Genomic DNA, 18,522 nt, shown 5'->3' on the forward strand with positions numbered 1-18,522 from the left:
TTTTTGCAATTTCTCCATTAGATCTGTGAATGCTTTCCAATTCTATCCACAGTCAACTCCCCCATAAACACCACCCAATCAATCTTACTCAACTTCCGTCTCATACCATCATAATTCCCTTTATTTAAATTCAGGACCTTAGTCTCGGTTTTAATTTCATCACTCTCCATGTCGAGTGAGAATTCGATCATATTGTGATCGATCCTACCCAAAGGGCCTCGCACAACAAGATTGCATAATACCCAATCTAAAATGGCCTGCTCCCAAGTTGGTTCCTCGACATATTGGTCTAGATAACCGTCCCGTAAACATTCAAGGAATTCCTCCTCCTCTGTATTTTTACCAATTTGACTAATCCAATCTATATGCAAATTAAAGTCTCCCATGATGACAGCTTTGTGGGCAAAAATAGGACAGGAAATCACAAAAATAATTTATATCTAAAAGAATATGATAGAAAATGTTAGGGAGATTTTCGTAATCACCAGTCCAAAATCCAGTGTTCTGGAAGCAAAATTTTCAATGTCTGGTGGCATCATCTCTGAAGATCGAGGAATAATGGATAATCCATTTCAGTTTTCCATTAGGCTATATTAATTTGCTAAAATATTCCATTATTTTATTACCATTGACAAAACTTATTTCTTCAACAAAATCAGTTAGTACAATAAACATCAACAAGGTGATGAGAAAAAATGCTCTCAACAGTTATGAACACTGAGCATCTGTACGATGCATGGCAGCTTCAGTCTTTTTATTTTTCTTCTGTTAAAACAGAAAATGAACTCATGAGGATTCAGTGAGGAAGAAATGTGATAGTTGGCGATTTTAACTTTCCACAGATTGACTGTAAAAGGGCTGGATGGCTTGGAGTTTGTCAAATGTGCTCAGGAAAGTTTTCTAAACCAATGTATAGGGGTACCAATGAGAGAGGATGCAATACTTGATCTTCTATTAGGAAGCCAGGCAGGTCGGGTGACAGAGGTTTGTGTAGGCGAACATTTTGGATCCAGTGACCACAATTAATTTTAAGTTAATAGGTCAGGTCCATGAGTTGAGGTTCTAAATTGGAGAAAGGACAATTTTGTGGAAATGAAAAAAGGATCTAGGAAGAGCGGATTGCAATAAGTTGTTTTCTGGCAAGGATGTGTTCAGTCAGTGGAAGGCCTTCAAAGACAAAATTTTGAAGGTGCAGAGTTTGCATGTTCCTACCAGGATTAAAGGCAAAGATAACAGACAGAGGGAACCTTGGTTTTCAAGTGATATTGGTGATCTGGTTTAAGGAGAAAGGTGTATAACAGGTATAGACAACAAGGTGCAAATGAGGTGCTTGTAGAGTACAGAAAATGTAAGAAGAAAATACAAAGAAGGAAATCAGGAAGGCATAAAGGAGACATGAGATTACTTTGGCAGATAATGTGAAGGTAAATCCAAAGGGTTTCTACAAGTGTACTGAGTAAAAGGATAGTGAGGGACAAAATTGGTCCCCTAGAGGATCCAAATGGTCAACTATGTGTGGAGCCTTCGAAATGAGGGAGATCATTAACAGTTTTTTTGCATCAGTATTTAGCCAGGAAACTGGCACAGGGCACGTGTAAGGAAAGGAAACAAACAGAAGTGTCATGGAATATATGGTGATTAAGGAGGAGGAGGTGCTTGCTGCCTTACAGCAAATAAAGGTAGATAAATCACCCAGACCAAACATAATATTCCCTTGGATCTTGAGGGAGACTAGCATAGAAATTTCAGGGGCCCTGGCAGATATATTCAAAATGTCCTTGGAGATGGGTAAGGTGCCAGAGGATTGGAGGGTAGCTCTTTCTTTCCTGTTGTTTAAAAAAAGGCCCCAAAAGTCAAAAGTAAAAAAGTAAAAGCTGTTGAGCCTGACATCAGTAGTAGGTAAATTATTGGAAGGAGTTCTGAGAGATAGGATATATGGATATTTGGACAGCCATGGGCTGATTAAGTACAGTCAGCATGGCTTTGTGCGTGTTAGGTCAATTTTAACAAATCTTAGAGTTTTTCGAGGAAGTTAGCATGAACGTAGATGAAGGAAAGGCTGTGGATGTTGTCTACATGGATTTTAGTAAGGCCTTTGACAAGGTCCCACACAAGAGGTTAGTTCAGAAGGTTAAGACACAAAGTATCCATGGAGAGGTTGTAAACTGGATTGAAAATTGGCTGTTTGGGAGAAAACAGAGAGTGGGAGTGGATGGTTGCTTCTCAGACTGGAGGCCTGTGATGAGTGGGGTGCTTCAGGGATCTGCTCTGGGACCCCTACTTTTTGTGATTTTTATAAATGACCTGGATGAAGAGGTGAATGGATGGGTCTGTACATTTGGATGGAGGAGTTGTGGATGGAGCTGAAGGTTGTCGAAGGTTATGAGAGGATATAGTCAGGATGCAGAGCTGGGCAGAAAACTGGCACATGGAGTTCACTCCAGATAAATGTGAGGTGATGCATTTTGGAAGGACTAACCAGAAGGCTGAGTATAGGGTTAATGGTCGATTACTTGTAGATGAACAGAAAGACCTTGGGGAGCAAATCCATACATCCCTCAAGGTCGCTGCACAGGTTGATAGGATAGTTAAGATGGTGGGATTCAAGAGTAGAGAGGTCATGTTACAACTCTACAAATCTTTGGTAAGACCACATTTAAGAGTATTGTGTTCAGTTCTGGTCACCTCATTACTGGAAGGATGTGGAAGCTATGGAAAAGGTGCAGAGGAGATTTACTAGGATGTTACCTGGATTGGAAAATAAGTCTTATGAGCCAAGGTTAGCAGAGCTGGGACCTTTCTCTTTGGAACGTAGAAGGATGAGAGGAGACTTGACTCTTCAAGATTATGAGAGGCATAAACAGGGTGGATATCTAGCACCTGTTTCCTAGGGCAAGATCAGCAAACACCAGAGGAATATACAAAGTTAAGGGAGGGAAATTTAGGAGAATCATCAAGGGTAAATATTTTACACAGAGAGTTGAGGGTGCCTATAGTGATACAACCACAACTCTAGCCATACTCCATACTTCCAGCCTACAGCAGGGGGCAACCACTGCACCTACAGGTTGTCAGCCTGGGAGACTTGTCCCATCTAGCCAGCTGTCACTCACTGGCCTATATGTAGACTAGAGCCGGCCCCTCCCAGGGTCAGTCGGACACATGGAGCCAGCAAAGGACAGTCAGTCACATGTGGAGCCAGCAAAGATATTAAGACTGGTGTGTACATAGTTTGAGCTGATTAAAGCCTGTAGTACAGTCTTCTCATGTTTTGTGTTTGCTTGCTGCACCACAGTGCACCACAATGCCTGGAATGCCTTGCCGGGGATGGTGGTGGAGGCTGAAACATTAGGCGCATTTAAGAGACTTTTAGACAAGCATGTGGATGAAAGAAAATCAGAGGTTTATGAGGTTTTAAAAGAAAGGATATATGTGTCAGCACAACATCAACAGTTGAAGGGCCTGTACTGTGCTCTACGATCAGTGTGAAAGCGAGTTGATGGTTGGTGGTGAATTGATCAGTCAAAAAGCATGTTTCTATTGACTCATTACAGTTAACTTAACTGTACTTTCCTTCATTGCAAATTCTACCACCGAAGAAGACAAGAGTTTCAAAGTCACCTACCACGCATCCTCTTGACATCAATATTTGTTTAATTTTCCCATTGGTTCTAGTTCAATATCCTGGAATTCCACAAACATATCTTTGCATGGAATTATTGTCACAATCTTAGAACCACCCTCTCAGAGCAACGGGAAGGTGATTATGAATGTGCCATGTCAGCAAAAACAATTTTAAAACTTTGCTTCATTTAGAATTAGAGATTCACAATATGGAATAAGGCAATTTAAGTTATTGTCTCCACTCTCAGCAAAAATGGAATTTGGAATAATTCTACTTCATAGCAGGTCATAGTGTTTCTGGCAATGAGTTTGCAACACCATTCACTCCTTGAACAAAGTATTTTATCTCCTCACTTGGAAGGAAGGTACAAAAGTTACTGCCTTTCCTGAGAAGACTGAAGGGTCAAGGCTACATGGCCCCCATCCTGTAACCTTCTGCAGGAGCATCCTGGCTGGCTGTATCACAGTGTGGTACGGTTGCTTCAGAGAAATGAATCGGACATTAATCCACAGGTCCACAGAAAGGATCACTGGAATCGCCCTTTTTCCCCCCTCCCCGCCCCCACCCCCATTGACATAATCTACTGGGATCGTTGTCTGAAGAAGACATGCAAAATCCTTGAAGACCCCTTTCACCCTGCACACTGCATCTTTCAGCTGCTTCCGTCTGGAAAGAGATATAGGAATATCAGGGCCAGCGCTACCAGGCTGAGGAACAGTTTCTTCCCTCAGACAGGGAGAATGCTGAATGACCAAAGGAACTGCTGACACTATATGAGACTCTCATAATTACAAAGCAAGAGCTATTTATTTATTTATTTATTTATATGAAGACTTGCTCTTCGTATGCATTATTTGTCTGTATGTGTGTCATGTCTGGCTGTGTAGCTCCATGTTTTGCACAACGTAGAACGCTGTTTCGTCAGGTGGTGCAATCAGAGCACAATAAACGTGATGACTTACTTCTCAGCTTTCCAATAATCCTTTTATAAATTTGATTAATTTTATACTATTGTCCTGAGGGGTTCTCCCTGGACCAGAAAACTGGGAGACTCCTCTGTCATTTCTGCAGCCAGTTCTGTCCACAGTTGAATATAATAAGTCAAGTCAAGTTTATCGTTATCTGACTGTACAAGTACAACCTGACGTAACAGTGTTCTCCGGTGCTCGGTGAAACTGGGTCACTGAGGTTGTTCTAACTGGGTCTCTTTGATACCCTCTCATTACCCTCCTCTTCCCCGATGTGGAATGTGAGGTTCCTGATTGGTTTTATTGCTCAACCTTCTCACATCTGCAGTCTCCTGTGTAAGTCCAGAATAGTTTATGGGGCTGGATGATATTCTCATAATTAATGCATCGGATTGTTGGACCAGATTACATGGACATCGACATGGAGCTCTCATTTTGAGATTTAGTGTTTAATAGTGCTTGGATGATGCAAATCTTCCATCATATTCCTTTCTTGAGTTTGGTGAGCGTTTAAGTGGTCACTTGTTTCATTCATTTCCTGACCAGCTGTTCAGTTCAGCTCTTAACTCAAGTTGCACAAATGTTAACTGTAACCGTTCAGTTCCAGCCTCTGTTGTTTTACATTGAGCTGCAAACTATTGCAGGCTGCCTAATATATTGGAGACATTGTGAATGTAGGAAGTGAACTCAGTTCAATTGTCAACAAATTTCTAAAAGGGAGAAGGTCAACAATTAGTTAATCACATTGTGATAAGAGGAATGACCGCCAAGGTGTCCTGGGGCTCAGATCACTGGCCTGCAAATTCCACAAACATCTTCTGTTGTCAACATGTAAAAACACTGAATGACACTGAGGCCAGAGAACTAACACAGGACCTGAAAACTAAAAAACAAGTTACAAGATATCTTCAACCTCAATAATAGCAAATACTGCAAAAAATAATTTTTTTCCAAAACATTAAGGATGAATTCACCATCGTTCACACAGGTTCAACATTTTCTTTCAATGTTCAGTAGAGACAAATTGGGAAAAAAAATGTCAATGTGGTCCAAGACGTAAAGCCACTTAAATAAAATAAGTCACATGATCTATAAATCAATTTTCTTCTTCTTTCAAAAGGATGTGAAAATTATGATTCAGTCTTCACTACCTGAGATAAAAGAGTAACAAAATATAGTGAACGAATGATCCAGATGAAGCAAAATAGAATAAATGTCAGATCGAAAACTTGGATGCATCTCGAATTTTAACAGTATCTGAATCAGGAATAAACTACTTCGCCCTCATATTCTGCTTTGCTGTTCATTAAGCCGATGTCTGATCTTCCAACTCAACTACATTTTCCAGGAATAGCCCCATGTCCCTCAAAATCTCTGTTTTAAAAGCTACTCAACTTCCACAGCTTTCCAGGTTGAGAATTCCTAAGATTTGCTATGAAGAAGTTTCTCTTCATCACTGCCCTTTATCTTCAATGTAAACACTTTCTCCTAGACTCCGCAGCCAGGACAAGGTTCTTCTTTGCATGTCCCCTGTTAAAGCCTGAACAATTGGATGTTTCATTGGTGTGGTGATATGTAATCATACCACTAGGTCACCAGGGGTCATCCCGGTGAACTTGTCGATAAAACAGTCCAGAGCTACAGTCTTGCCTTCCAGGTTTGTCTTGCAGAGAGACAAGACCTCTTAGTGTACATTTTAGTTTATTAAAGCTGTCTTATACTTGCACTGCTGTTGTGGTTATTGTCAGTACAATTTAATAAAGTAATATGTACACTAAGAGGTCTTGTCTCTCTGCAAGACAAACCTGGAAGGCAAGACTGTAGCTCTGGACTGTTTTATCGACAAGGTCACCGGGATGACCCCTGGTGACCTAGTGGTGTAATTACATATCTCCACAATTGTATCGAAAATACTCAAAGGAATACCTAAGGTGATCTGTGGGTTAAAAGAAATTGGGAACCACTGCTCCAGAGTATACTGGCTTAGTTGATTCAATCTCTCATTCAGCAAATCCATCTTCCATGGTCCCCTCCACCCCTAGAAGCAACAGATCACTTGTGAATCTGCAGGGATCATCTCCTGCATCTGCACAATCACCATGACCACCTGCAGACACTAAAGTCAAAGACTTTAGTGATCAGAAGACCCAGACATGTCTCTACATACTGCTGGCTCACGTCCTTGGCAGGTAAGAGGGAGGAGTCTTGGGCTCTCAGCCTTTATTTGGGGATCTTATGGGGAGGAGCTACAGGTACAGAAAGTGGGCCAGTCTGTCCAGACCAGTGAGGACATGCCCAGACGTGTGCCCAGTACTCTGTTCCACCACATGGTGTTACCTCTGTGGCCTCCTCTACATCGGAGACATGAGACAGTGTGATAGTACAGATCTATCACCAATGTACATAGTGTATATAGTTACTGTATCTAGACTGTGCTCACAGCGATTGGCTGAGAGCTAAGCCACGCCTACTGTCTGGGCCTTAAAGGGTTGTGTCCCTAGCCAGGTCGGATCATTCCGGACTGGTCGTCCACCTGTGAAGAGCTCCTGTCTTTTGCTAATAAAAGCCTTGGTTTGGATCAACAAGTCTTTGGTTCTTTCGACGAGCTCTACAGACACAGACTGGCAAATCATTTTGTTGAGCACCTTTGCTCCATCTGCTGTAATAACAGGGATCTCCCAGTGGCCAACAATATCAATTCCTCACAGCAATTCCATGCCAACATGTCTATCCATGGTTTCATGCACTGACAAACTGAGGCCACTCATAGATTGGAGGAACACCACCTAATATTCTGTCTGGGCACTCTCTAACCCGATGGCATTAACATCAACCTCCAGTTTCTGTTAAGCCCCTCCTCTGAGTCTCTTTCTTTCCCTCACCACATGACTCCTTTCCTCCAGCTCCCCACCCCTTTCACTTCCCTCTCCATTCAGAGATCTACACCCTTACCATCACTTCTCAGTATTTTCAAACTCTACCCTCCCATCTACATGCTCCTTTAACCTCCTACCTGTTGACATGTACTCCTTGCCCTGCCCTTTCCTCCCTCCTCTCCTCTGCTATCCCCTCCTTTTAATTCAGGCTCCTGGCAGCTTTTGCTCTTGTCTTGACGAATGGATCAGGCCCAAAATGTTGGTTACCCCTTACTTCCTATAGATGATGCATGACCTGCTCCGACACTTTTGTGCTTTGCATCGTCATCCCTGGAACTAGTCTCGTAAATCTTTGCTGCACTCGAAGTTGCGCACAATCCCTGCCTCCTGTAATCAGATGCTTTGGCAATGTGACCACAGCCACACATTCCTCGGCAAAATCAAATCTCCCATTTTTGCTTTTTTGTGCTAAAGAAGAATACTTTGCATTTTCTACATTATATTCCATCTAATGGATCCTTCCCCGTTCAGTTTATGGCTCCCCCCCCTACACCCTGCATCATTTTAACATCCTACATAATATCCAATATCTAGTTTGTCTTCATCTGGAAAATATTTTGCCATTTTAGCCAAATTATTGATGTTGATCATGAAGAAGCTGGGGTCAAGTGTCAAAGAATGAGGCATCTGCTTGTCACATTCTGTCAATCAATAAAAATCTATTTATTCCCATGCTTTATTTTGTGATTTAACTTTGTTGACTATCATAAAACATAGAACTGTACATCACTAAATGTCTGTTGCTTGTGATGCAAGTCCCTCACTCCCACAATTTCCTCCATATTCCTGTGTCAATGTAGAAGCCTTCCATCATTACTATTGTATGTGCTTCCACCACTCCCCTCGGCAGCCCATTCCAGGCACGTACCACTCTGGGTCAAAAAAGTTCCCCGACTTGTTTTCTTTTAACTTCTCCCATGCCACAGCGTAAACACATGACCTCAAACATTTTAAATGTTACCATGGGAAAATTATTATTACTGTATATACTTGGCACACTTTTCATAGTGTTAAAACGTCTACATTCAGCCTTCAATGTTCCAAAGAAAACAACCCAAGTTTGTCCAGCCTCCAATGCAATTTATTGAAAGCCTTCTAGAAAACCAATGCCCATCCACAGGATTCCCCTTATTCCCCAATGGATGACTCAAGCGGGCCTTTAGAAATCTGAGACCCCCTGCATGTGGTGATATGACCAGCAGGCTACCGCAGGAGGCGATCTCTGTACCTGCAGGAAGACCACCCAAGGGGCTGACTCCACCTGGCCGGGTGTCAATCAGCCGACCTGAATATAAACCTGATCTGGCCCCTCCTGTGCCAGTCAGACGGGGAGCCACCGAGGCATGAACTGGTGTTCAGATGTTTACTGGAATAAAGCCTCTTCTATAGTCCTTTTCTGAGTTTGTGCTTGCTCGCTGCTACCTCAGCGCACCACAGTGCAAAATGGAGGAATAACGCCACAACTTTTATCTGAACTTTCTCCAACTGGATAGCAACAACATTGAATTCCGTTGTTGGTCTGGACTCCTCCCCTTACCAGTCTTTAGTCTTTATTCTTACACCTTCCTGTTCTTTGCTTATTCCTTGAAGAAAGGCTCAGGCCCAAAACATCATTATTATAGTTTTACCCCCTATGGACAATGTGAGACCGATTGAGTTCCACCAGCATTTGTCTGTTTTTACCACTGTCATGCATCTGCAGACTTTCATGCTTCACTCTCTTTAGAAATCTGCTTGATTCTTATATTCTTTTCATCAGTCCAGCAGGCAGAGCTGATATGAGCTTGATTAGGTACAAGGAAGGAACGCCAGGCTAATTTGCATCTGTTTTAATGCAAGGTCTGGGTGCTGAGGCAGATGAATGGAGTGACGGTCAAAAAACTGAGAATATGACATTGCTACTAACACAGATCCATGGCTAAATGCTAACAATTCAACATTCTAGGATATAAAATCTTCAGATATGTCAATAGTGGGGGTTGGTTGGGGATGAAGGGTGGTGGTAGAACGCTATAGAGTCAGAGAATCATAAACGTTTATCCATGCTGACGAAGCTGTCTATCTTTGCTAGTCGTATTTGCCTTTTTGGCCCACATGCCTCTAAAAATTTCTTATCCATGTACCCATCAAAATACCTTTTAAATGTTGCCATTGTACCTGCCTCTACCACTTCTTCTGGCAGCTTGTTCCCCATACATACCACCATCTGTGTGAAAAGGGGGAGGAGGTGGAGGAATATTGATTATGGAGAACATTGCTACAGTAATGAGGGAGGGGATATAACTGGGGATATGAATGTAAAAGTTAGAAAGATAAAGGCAGGAGGGAATCACTTTACCGTAGTTCTCTTACAGAACTTCTTACAGTCATTGGGAGACAGAAGACAAGAAATGTAGACAAATCGCAGAGCAATATATGGGTAAGAAGGTTACTCCTGTTAGGAAATTCAATTTCCTCAATGTTAACTGGGATTGCCTTCATGTGAAAGATCAAAGTCGTTCCTTTCATTGTGAAATAATAATACATTAAAAATGTAATATATGTAATTTGCTTCAGCTTTTGTCTGCTGTAACACAAAGAATCGTCACAATCATTATCCAATGCCCCTAACAATACGAGAAAGAGAAGCAAAAGAGAGTCTCTTCAGAGACACTGCATGTCCATAAGGAAGCCTTCCTGACATCAGCACCCTCTCAAATCCTGGTTCCAATACTTGGCTCCCAAGAGCTAGTCTCCAGCAGACCATAGCCTGTGTGGGTCCTTTGATCACAAGTCACCAGCAGCCTGCAACCTGTGTAGGTCCTTCAGCTGCTGAGTCGCATGCTGGTTCACTGCCTTTGTTACCGTCCTGTAGGGTCACCTCCTATTCCCCTCCTTCTTAATGGCTGGCATTCTCTCTGTTTCTGGTGCCCTGCTCTGTTTCACTGCTCTCCTGGAGTCTGCAACCCCTTGTGGCCGCTGTCGAGCACAGGTGCCACCATCTTGGATAGAGACCCTGTGGTTGCAGGATTTAAAAAATTGTTGGCTCCTTTAACAGGCCTTTTAAAGCCTATGTGGACCTGCTGGCATTAGGACTTGTCAGTAGGACCTTACAGAGCACTACTTTGTCTCCACTCCCCGCTCTCCAAGGTCCACATCAGCAGGTGGGCTGCCGTTACGGCAGCAATGCTTTTTTATTGAGGATGTAGCAGGGAGGAACTTTTATTTTGTAAAAGATACCACTACAGAATGTTCAGTTACTGGAGAAGTGATTGGAGGGTCTGCTGATGAGCATTTTGGAGATGGTGACCATAAATCTGCAAATTTCAAGCCAATAAAGGAAAGGGATACAGATGGTTAATGCCCTGAATTGGAGAAAGAATTATTTCACTATCACAAGAGAGGACTTGACTAAGGTAGATTGGGAACATCTACCTGCAGCTGGAAGTAATTGAAAAATGACATCGTAAGAGTTCAGAATCAATATGTGTTCATCAGCATGAATAAGTAAGGAGAACAATGCAAGAGACCTCAGGTCTCTAGAGATGTTCAGAAGAGAGGTCCCATCTTGACTTGGCAGCAAACCTGAAAACAATAGTGAGTAAGCCATGGTTCATTTTTAGTTGCTATGAAATTTAAGCAACTTGGCGAGAACATAAATGTTCAATAAAATGGTCCATCTGCCAATTTGGCTCAAATGAACTGCAGGTGCAGGAAGTACGAGGACATAATGTCCAATAATTCCACTCCAATTGCTAAAATATCAGATCATATGAAGAGATTTAGGGTTATAATCAGATTATCAATGTATCTTTATTGTGCAGTCAAGTCAAACTGGCAAATTAAGTAAAAATGCAAGGCACCTGAGTTGTCACTTCATTAAGAAAGATTCAATGAACCACTCAACAGCAATTAAACACTGAAAGGGATTTTAACTAATTCAAATACAGTAAAAAATCTCCAGTTTCTGGAATTCAAGCCACCAGCAAACCCAGGCAACTAGCAAAAAAAATTGAGTAAATAAATGCATTTTAAAAAAAATATTGAAATAAATAAGTTTAAAATTATAAAAGTAAATGTTGTCTGAAACAACACGCAAACCCTTGGTGAAGGTGGGAGCAAACATTCAGCCAGCGGAACGCCCCGGTCATGCCCTTCCTGCAGCGTCTGCTTGAATAAATTTGTGTTTGAATAAAATTACGGTATCCAGGAGGAAGAGCCGGCCGATGCTGCTCGCCGCAGGGGTGACTCTCCCAAAGTGTCTCCTTATCCCTGCCGAGTAAGACTCTTTATCTTTATTAGTATGTTATTAAGTACATTAGTAAGGCCTTACCAAACAGGAGTGTGGGTATGACAACGGCTCTGTATACGCTAATCTTTGTGAGGTTTTTCAGTTGGTTGTTTTTCCAGACTCTTTTGTGTAGTCTTCCAAAGGCGCTATTTGCCTTGGCGAGTATGTTGTCTATCTCGTTGTCGATCCTTGCATCCGATGAAATGGTTCAGCTGAGATAGGTAAACTGATTGACCGTTTTGAGTTTTGTGTGCCCGATGGAGATGTGGGGGGGCTGGTAGTCATGGTGGGGACCTGGTTGATGGAGGACCTCAGTTTCCTTCAGGGTGACTTCCAGGCCAAACATTTTGGCAGTTTCCACGAAACCGGACGTCAAGCGCTGAAGAGCTGGCTCTGAATGGGCAACTAAAGCGGCATCGTCTGCAAAGAGTAGTTCACGGACAAGTTGTTCTTGTGTCTTGTTGTGAGCTTCAGGCGCCTCAGATTGAAGAGACTGCCATCCGTGCGCTACCGGATGTAAACAGCGTCTTCATTGTTGAGGTCTTTCATGGTTTGGCTCAGCATCATGCTGAAGAAGATTGAAAAGAGGGTTGGTGCGAGAATGCAGCCTTGCTTCACGCCATTGTTAATGGAGAAGGGTTCAGAGAGCTCATTGCTGTATCTGACCCGACCTTGTTGGTTTTCGTGCAGTTGGATAACCATGTTGAGGAACTTTGAGGTGCATCCGATGCGCTCTAGTATTTGCCAAAGCCCTTTCCTACTCACGGTGTCGAAGGCTTTGGTGAGGTCAACAAAGGTGATGTAGAGTCCTTTGTTTTGTTCTCTGCACTTTTCTTGGAGCTGTCTGAGGGCAAAGACCATGTCAGTAGTTCCTCTGTTTGTGCGAAAGCCGCACTGTGATTCTGGGAGAACATTTTTGTGTTATATGGCGAGCTCTCCACTGGCCACCGAGACAGAGGTGCACCAAAGAAGAGGTACAAGGACTGCCTAAAAAAGCTCTTGGTGCCTGCCACATTGACCATCGCCAGTGCGCTGATATCACCTCAAACCGTGCATCTTGGCGCCTCACAGTTCGGCGGGCAGCAACCTCCTTGGAAGAAGACCGCAGAGCCCACCTCACTGACAAAAGACAAAGGAGGAAAATCGCAACATCCAACCCCAACCAACCAATTTTCCCTTGCAACCGCTGTAACCGTGTCTGCCTGTCCCGCATCAGACTTGTCAGCCACAAACGAGCCTGCAGCTGACGTGGACATTACCCCTCCATAAATCTTCGTCCGCGAAGCCAAGCCAAAGAAAAAAGAAGTAAAGTCTTAACTGTAAACTTTTGTGGGTGGGGGGGGGTTTAATTATATCAGCAGCAGGGTTAACGCAACACTGTTACACCACCAGTAACTAGGTTTGAATTTAAATTTAAATTTTGTAACTGATGCACCATCAATTACTCAAAGATAGAGGTTGAGAAACAAATAGGCTTTTATTCATTCAAGAACAAAGGCACATCCATTCTGCTCAACTGTCCTGCACTGAGGAGGGGGCTGTGGAGCAGTCACCTTTATACAGGAGCCTGTGGGAGTGGCCATAGTTCCAGCCAGCCAATGGGTGTGCTTGACCAGACAAATACACTCAACAGTGGTTTACCACATTCACTCCTTATTTTTAAAAAGAGTCCAGTGGGATGAAGTGATGCTTATGAAGTCACAAAATTAAGTCACTCAGGTGGTCTAGTTGTTCATTGGGACCGTCGTAGTACCGGTTGTGGCTGCGGTGCAGTCGCGAGGTCCTGGACAGTCTCGGGCACCTGTATGTGTTCATCAGTGCTGCACTGGTCAGTAAGGGATGATGAGTCTGGTGTATCCTCTGTTGGTTCAGGTGCATCATGTGTGGTCAGGGCTGAGGCAGGTGTGAGATGATCAGTAGAGGTCTCCAGGGCCTCGTATCTTTCAGGATATGCCACATAAACATATTGGGGGTTGGCATGGAGGAGATGGACTCAACCGACCAGGGGGGTCAGAATTATGTCTCCTCACATGCTTCTGGAGTATGATCCACACTGGGATGTCAGCCACGCTGTCAGCATGGTCCCTGTCACAGATTTTCTTGGAAAGGAAAATATATGGCGTGGCATTCGGTGCAGTACATAGAAGGGACCTGATGGAGTGGAGTGACTCCGGGAGGACCTTTCGCTAGCAGAAGACTGGAAGGCCCTTACATCAGGAGGACAGCCAGGAAGACCATTGATTTCTCCATTTCCACTTGCCTGTTCCCCTGGGGGTTGTAGCTAGTGGTCCTGGTTGTGACAATGGCCCTGGCCATCAGGTACTGGCACAAATCATCACTCATAAAAGAGGATTCAGAGTGTGGTGGATATAGTTGGGAAGCCGAATAGAGTGGAGATTGTGCAGGCCCTTGATGACAGTGGTACCTGTCATGTCAGAGCAGGGGATGGCAAACGGGAAACAGGAGTATTTGTCAATGGCATTGTGGAAATACACGTTGCGGTCTGTAGAAGGCAGGGGTCCTTTAAAATCAATACTGAGGTGCTCAAAGGGATGGGGTGGCTTTATTAACTGCACCTTGTCTGGCCGGTAGAAGTGCAGTTTGCATTCGGCGCAGACCAGGCAGTTCTTGGTCATGGATCTGATCTCTTCGATGGAGTAAGGCAGGTTATGGCTGTGATGAAGAGGAAGAACCTGGTAACTCCGGGGTGGCAGAGATTACTATGAAGGGTTTTTAAGTGGGCAATCTGCACACTGGCACAGGTCATGCAGGATCATTAAGTTTCCCAGGCTTACATAAGAGATTGAAGGAATATGCAGAAGTATTGGGGTACAAGATCAACGCAAATAAAAGTGAAGCGATGCCAATGAATAATGCGGATTTCACAAAGTTTAAGAAAGAATCACCATTTAGATGGCAAACACAAGCAATCCGATACCTAGGTATACAACTAGATAATAATCTAGGCCATCTATACAAACTAAATTATCAGCCATTAATGAAGAAATTACAAGACGACTTAGAACATTGGAAAGACTTACCAATAACACTGATAGGAAGGGTAAATTGCATTAAAATGAATATCTTCCCAAGGATGCAATACCTATTCCAATCGTTACCAATTCACCTAACAGAGAAATTCTTCAAGGAGCTAAAGAAAATAATAAAGAAATTCTTATGGAAAGGGGGTAAACCGAGGATAGCGCTAGATAAATTAACAGAATGGTACAAACAAGGGGGCTTACAGCTACCAAACTTTAAGAATTATTATAGAGCAGCACAATTAAGATTTTTATCAAACAAAGGAAAAACCAAATTGGACCAGATTAGAGCTAGATAAAACAGGGGAGAAGGTACCTGAACATATACTATATAAGTGGGATGAAAAGCTGGTGCAACATAGGAATTCACCAGTATTGCACCATCTGCTCAACATTTGAAAGAAGATTCACGTAAAAAGGAAAAAAACAAATTACCATCTATCAAATTTAATATTGACGCAAAATTAACTAATCTCTTTCACAATAGATAACCTTTCCTTTAGAGAATGGCAGAGAAAAGGGAGCAAAAGAATAGAAAATTGTTTTTCGGGAAATAAATTATTATCTTTTGAACAAATGAAGGTCAAATAGGGTATAACTCATGGTACAATGTTTGCATAACACCAACTGAAAACCTACTTGAAGGACAAATTGGGAAACAGTCTGAGGTTACCAGAAGGAAGCAATTTTGAATATGTGATTACAGACACAATGATAATTAAAAGATTTATAACAAACATGTACATCAAACTGCAAGAGAAAGAGAACGAGGAAACAAGCTGTAAACCCAAACAAAAATGGGAACAAGATCTAAACATATAGATAAAGAATGAAACATGGGAAAAGTTATGCTCCGGAACTATGAGAACTACAATAAACACGAGGTTACGCATGATACAATATAATTGGTTACACAGGCTATACACCACGCCCCAAAAGTTAAATAAATGGGACCCAACAGTATCAGACAGATGTTTTCACTGTAAGAAGGAAACGGGAACAAAGTACATGCAATTTGGGCATGTGAGAAAGTGGAAAAGTTTTGGGAAGATCTAAATCAGGTATTAAATAAAATCACAAAAGGCAACATACCAAAAAATCCAGAGGTCTTTCTTCTAAGTAATATAAGAAGTAAAGAACTTGGACTCAATTTGGATGGAGCGCAAAAAAGATTTTTTATGATAGCCTTAGCTGTAGCAAAAAAATGTATTATGTCAACCTGGAAATCAGAAGAGAGCCTGAGAGTACAGCAATGGCACATAGAAATGAATAAATGTATTCCATTGGAAAAAATAACATATAATTTAAGAAATAACATCACAGTATTCGAACAAATTTGGGAACCGGACATGGAACACAACAGAGAGGGCCTACCGTGGACCTCCACCTCCTAAAATGACGGAAGGAGAAGAAGACGAAATGAACTGACCCAGTATGTAAAAGTAGAAGACACAAATTTCTTGTTTTTCATTGTGTGATGACATTGTTTAATGGGTTTAATGTATCATATAGTTTGAATGTTGAGTGGGTGGGGAGGGGGGGTGGAGGAGGGAGGGAAGGGAGGGGGGAAAAGGGGAGAAAATGACACTGTGTTTATTCAAGAGGGAAATGTTTATGTGTATTTTGCTCAGTATGATTCATAGTGTGAAAAATTTTAAAAATTTAAAAAAATTTTCCCAGGCTGGTTCAAGATGTAACTGAAGGTGGACAGTTTAATTGTCCATCTCAGTATCTTGTCATTTTTAATTTTCCCCCGCTGCTGGTTGTTAAACATGGACGTAACTGCATGTTGGTCAGTTAGCAGGGTAATCGTTTACCAGCCAGGTAATGGCACCAATCCCGCACTGCCTCAACAATGCCTTGGGCCTCTTTCTCTACCAAGGAGTGTCGAATTTCCGGGCCCTGTAGAGTACGTGAAAAAAAGCAATTGCCTGGTTAAGGGTGGCAACCAGGGCAAAATCTGATGCATTGCTTTCCACATAAAATGGGATGGATTCATCCACAGCATGCATTGTGGCCTTGGCAATGTCTGCCTTGACGTGGTTGAACGATTCATGAGCCTCCGGGAAGGATGTGGATTTGACAAGGGGACAGGCCTTGTCTGCATAATTAGGGACCTATTGAGCATAATAAGAAAAGAACATGTTACAAGCCCAGAGGACTCAAGAAACCAGCAGCAATAGAAATTCGCCAAGACAATGGTTACTTAAGGAAAGATGTTTTTAATTTTCTTCATACATAACAATAAGATCAAAATTTAACTTATTACTATAAACTTAATTCCCTTCTAAGCACATGTGTATGTAATGTACATGTGTTCAGGAATTATTTTTGTTTCACTGTGCAATCATTCACTTTTCACTTCTCCAAGTTCACTGGTATCAGGCAGTTTTCCACACTGTGCACAGAGTGTAACATTTATGATCTTCACCAGGCTCTGGTACTTTAACTTAAATTGTTAGCACTGAGGAAGGTCTGTGTTGGTTTAAGAGAGAGATATTCATTGTTCATTGGATACACACTAACTGGTCTCCTTCAATCAGCCACTTCAGTGTCTTGCCAAGGAAACTTGCCTCCTCATGGGTTTTCCAAAAAGATAACCTCTTCTTCCAGGTTACCGCAAAGAGTTCTTCTTTTTCCCCTATTTCAGAAAAAACACAATAACCAGGCAAAGATCCTGTAATTGACTAGAAGTGTTTAGAATAGGCTGAACTCGGAACTCAAAACCCATCTTGAAATGTTTGCAGCAGGTCTGCAAACATGCAGTCTTCAACACCAACCTTGCTGCAGTAAACTGCTTGTCTTTCTCTCTCGATCCCCAAAGAATTGCATGCTTTTTTCTCTCTGTTTGTAAAACCACATGACCTCCCCCCCCCCCACCTTTGAACAGCAGACATCCACCAGAAATTTGGATCGCTGGCACCAGTTTAGCAATAAAAGATTAATCAGTTTTTGAGCCTGGACATCTGTTCAAATATGCTGTTCCTTTAAAGACAATAGTCAATTTTTTTCTACAACATCTCTCCAATTAACACCTACTTGTGAAGTCTTTACAGGCATTCTTCATGGTTTCTGTAATATCACTGTAGACTTGAAGGCTTCATCTGAACAAGTTTTTGTTTTCAAAATGAGATATTTATTTGTGAAATGTAACTGAGATATCTGTTTGTGAAGTGTGACCTAAACTAAACCCCAACAATCTATACCTTTTAAGATATATTTTATCATAGTTGTATTAACTTATTTTGTAACAAACCCAAGTCACCTTATCAGGACTTTAAGGCTGTGGGGGACTGCCAAGTTCCAGGAGCACCCATGTGCGGTCAGGGTCTGGGATAATGACTCCATTCTCAACGACACAGCCGAGGATGGCAAAGCAGGTTGTGCAAAATAGCCATTTGGCCTATTGTACGTGAAGTTGAGGAGCTTGACAGTTTGGAGGAATTTCTGGAGGTTGGTATCGTGGTCCTCTAGGTCATGGCTGCAGATGGTGATGTTGTCAGGGTTCAGGAAAGTGGCCTACAGCTCGTCCTGGTCCATCACGCGGTCCATCTCTCATTGAAAGACTAAGATGCCATTCATAAAACCGAAGGGGACTCACAGGAAATGGTAAAGGTGGCCATCCACTTCAAACTCAGTGTATTGGTGGTCCTCTGGACCGTTAGGGAGCTGGTGATATACT

At 42.3% G+C, this 18,522-nt stretch overlaps 1 protein-coding gene across 8 annotated transcripts in view; it reads right to left on the reverse strand.

Moving 5' to 3' along the window:
* Window positions 1–18,522, reverse strand: part of ctbp1 (C-terminal binding protein 1) — a 424,680-nt gene that overhangs the window by 374,784 nt on the left and 31,374 nt on the right. Inside the window, exon 1 of one of the 8 annotated variants that reach the window (XM_069923685.1) lies at window positions 14,841–14,859. The exons of the other annotated variants lie outside the window; for them this stretch is intronic. The gene's annotated coding sequence lies outside the window, so the exon portion shown is untranslated. Of the gene's footprint in view, window positions 1–14,840; window positions 14,860–18,522 lie in introns of those variants that run through there. 8 annotated transcript variants of the gene reach the window in all.

This window comes from Narcine bancroftii, chromosome 3, assembly GCF_036971445.1.
Source record: "Narcine bancroftii isolate sNarBan1 chromosome 3, sNarBan1.hap1, whole genome shotgun sequence".
Lineage (NCBI taxonomy): Eukaryota > Metazoa > Chordata > Chondrichthyes > Torpediniformes > Narcinidae > Narcine > Narcine bancroftii.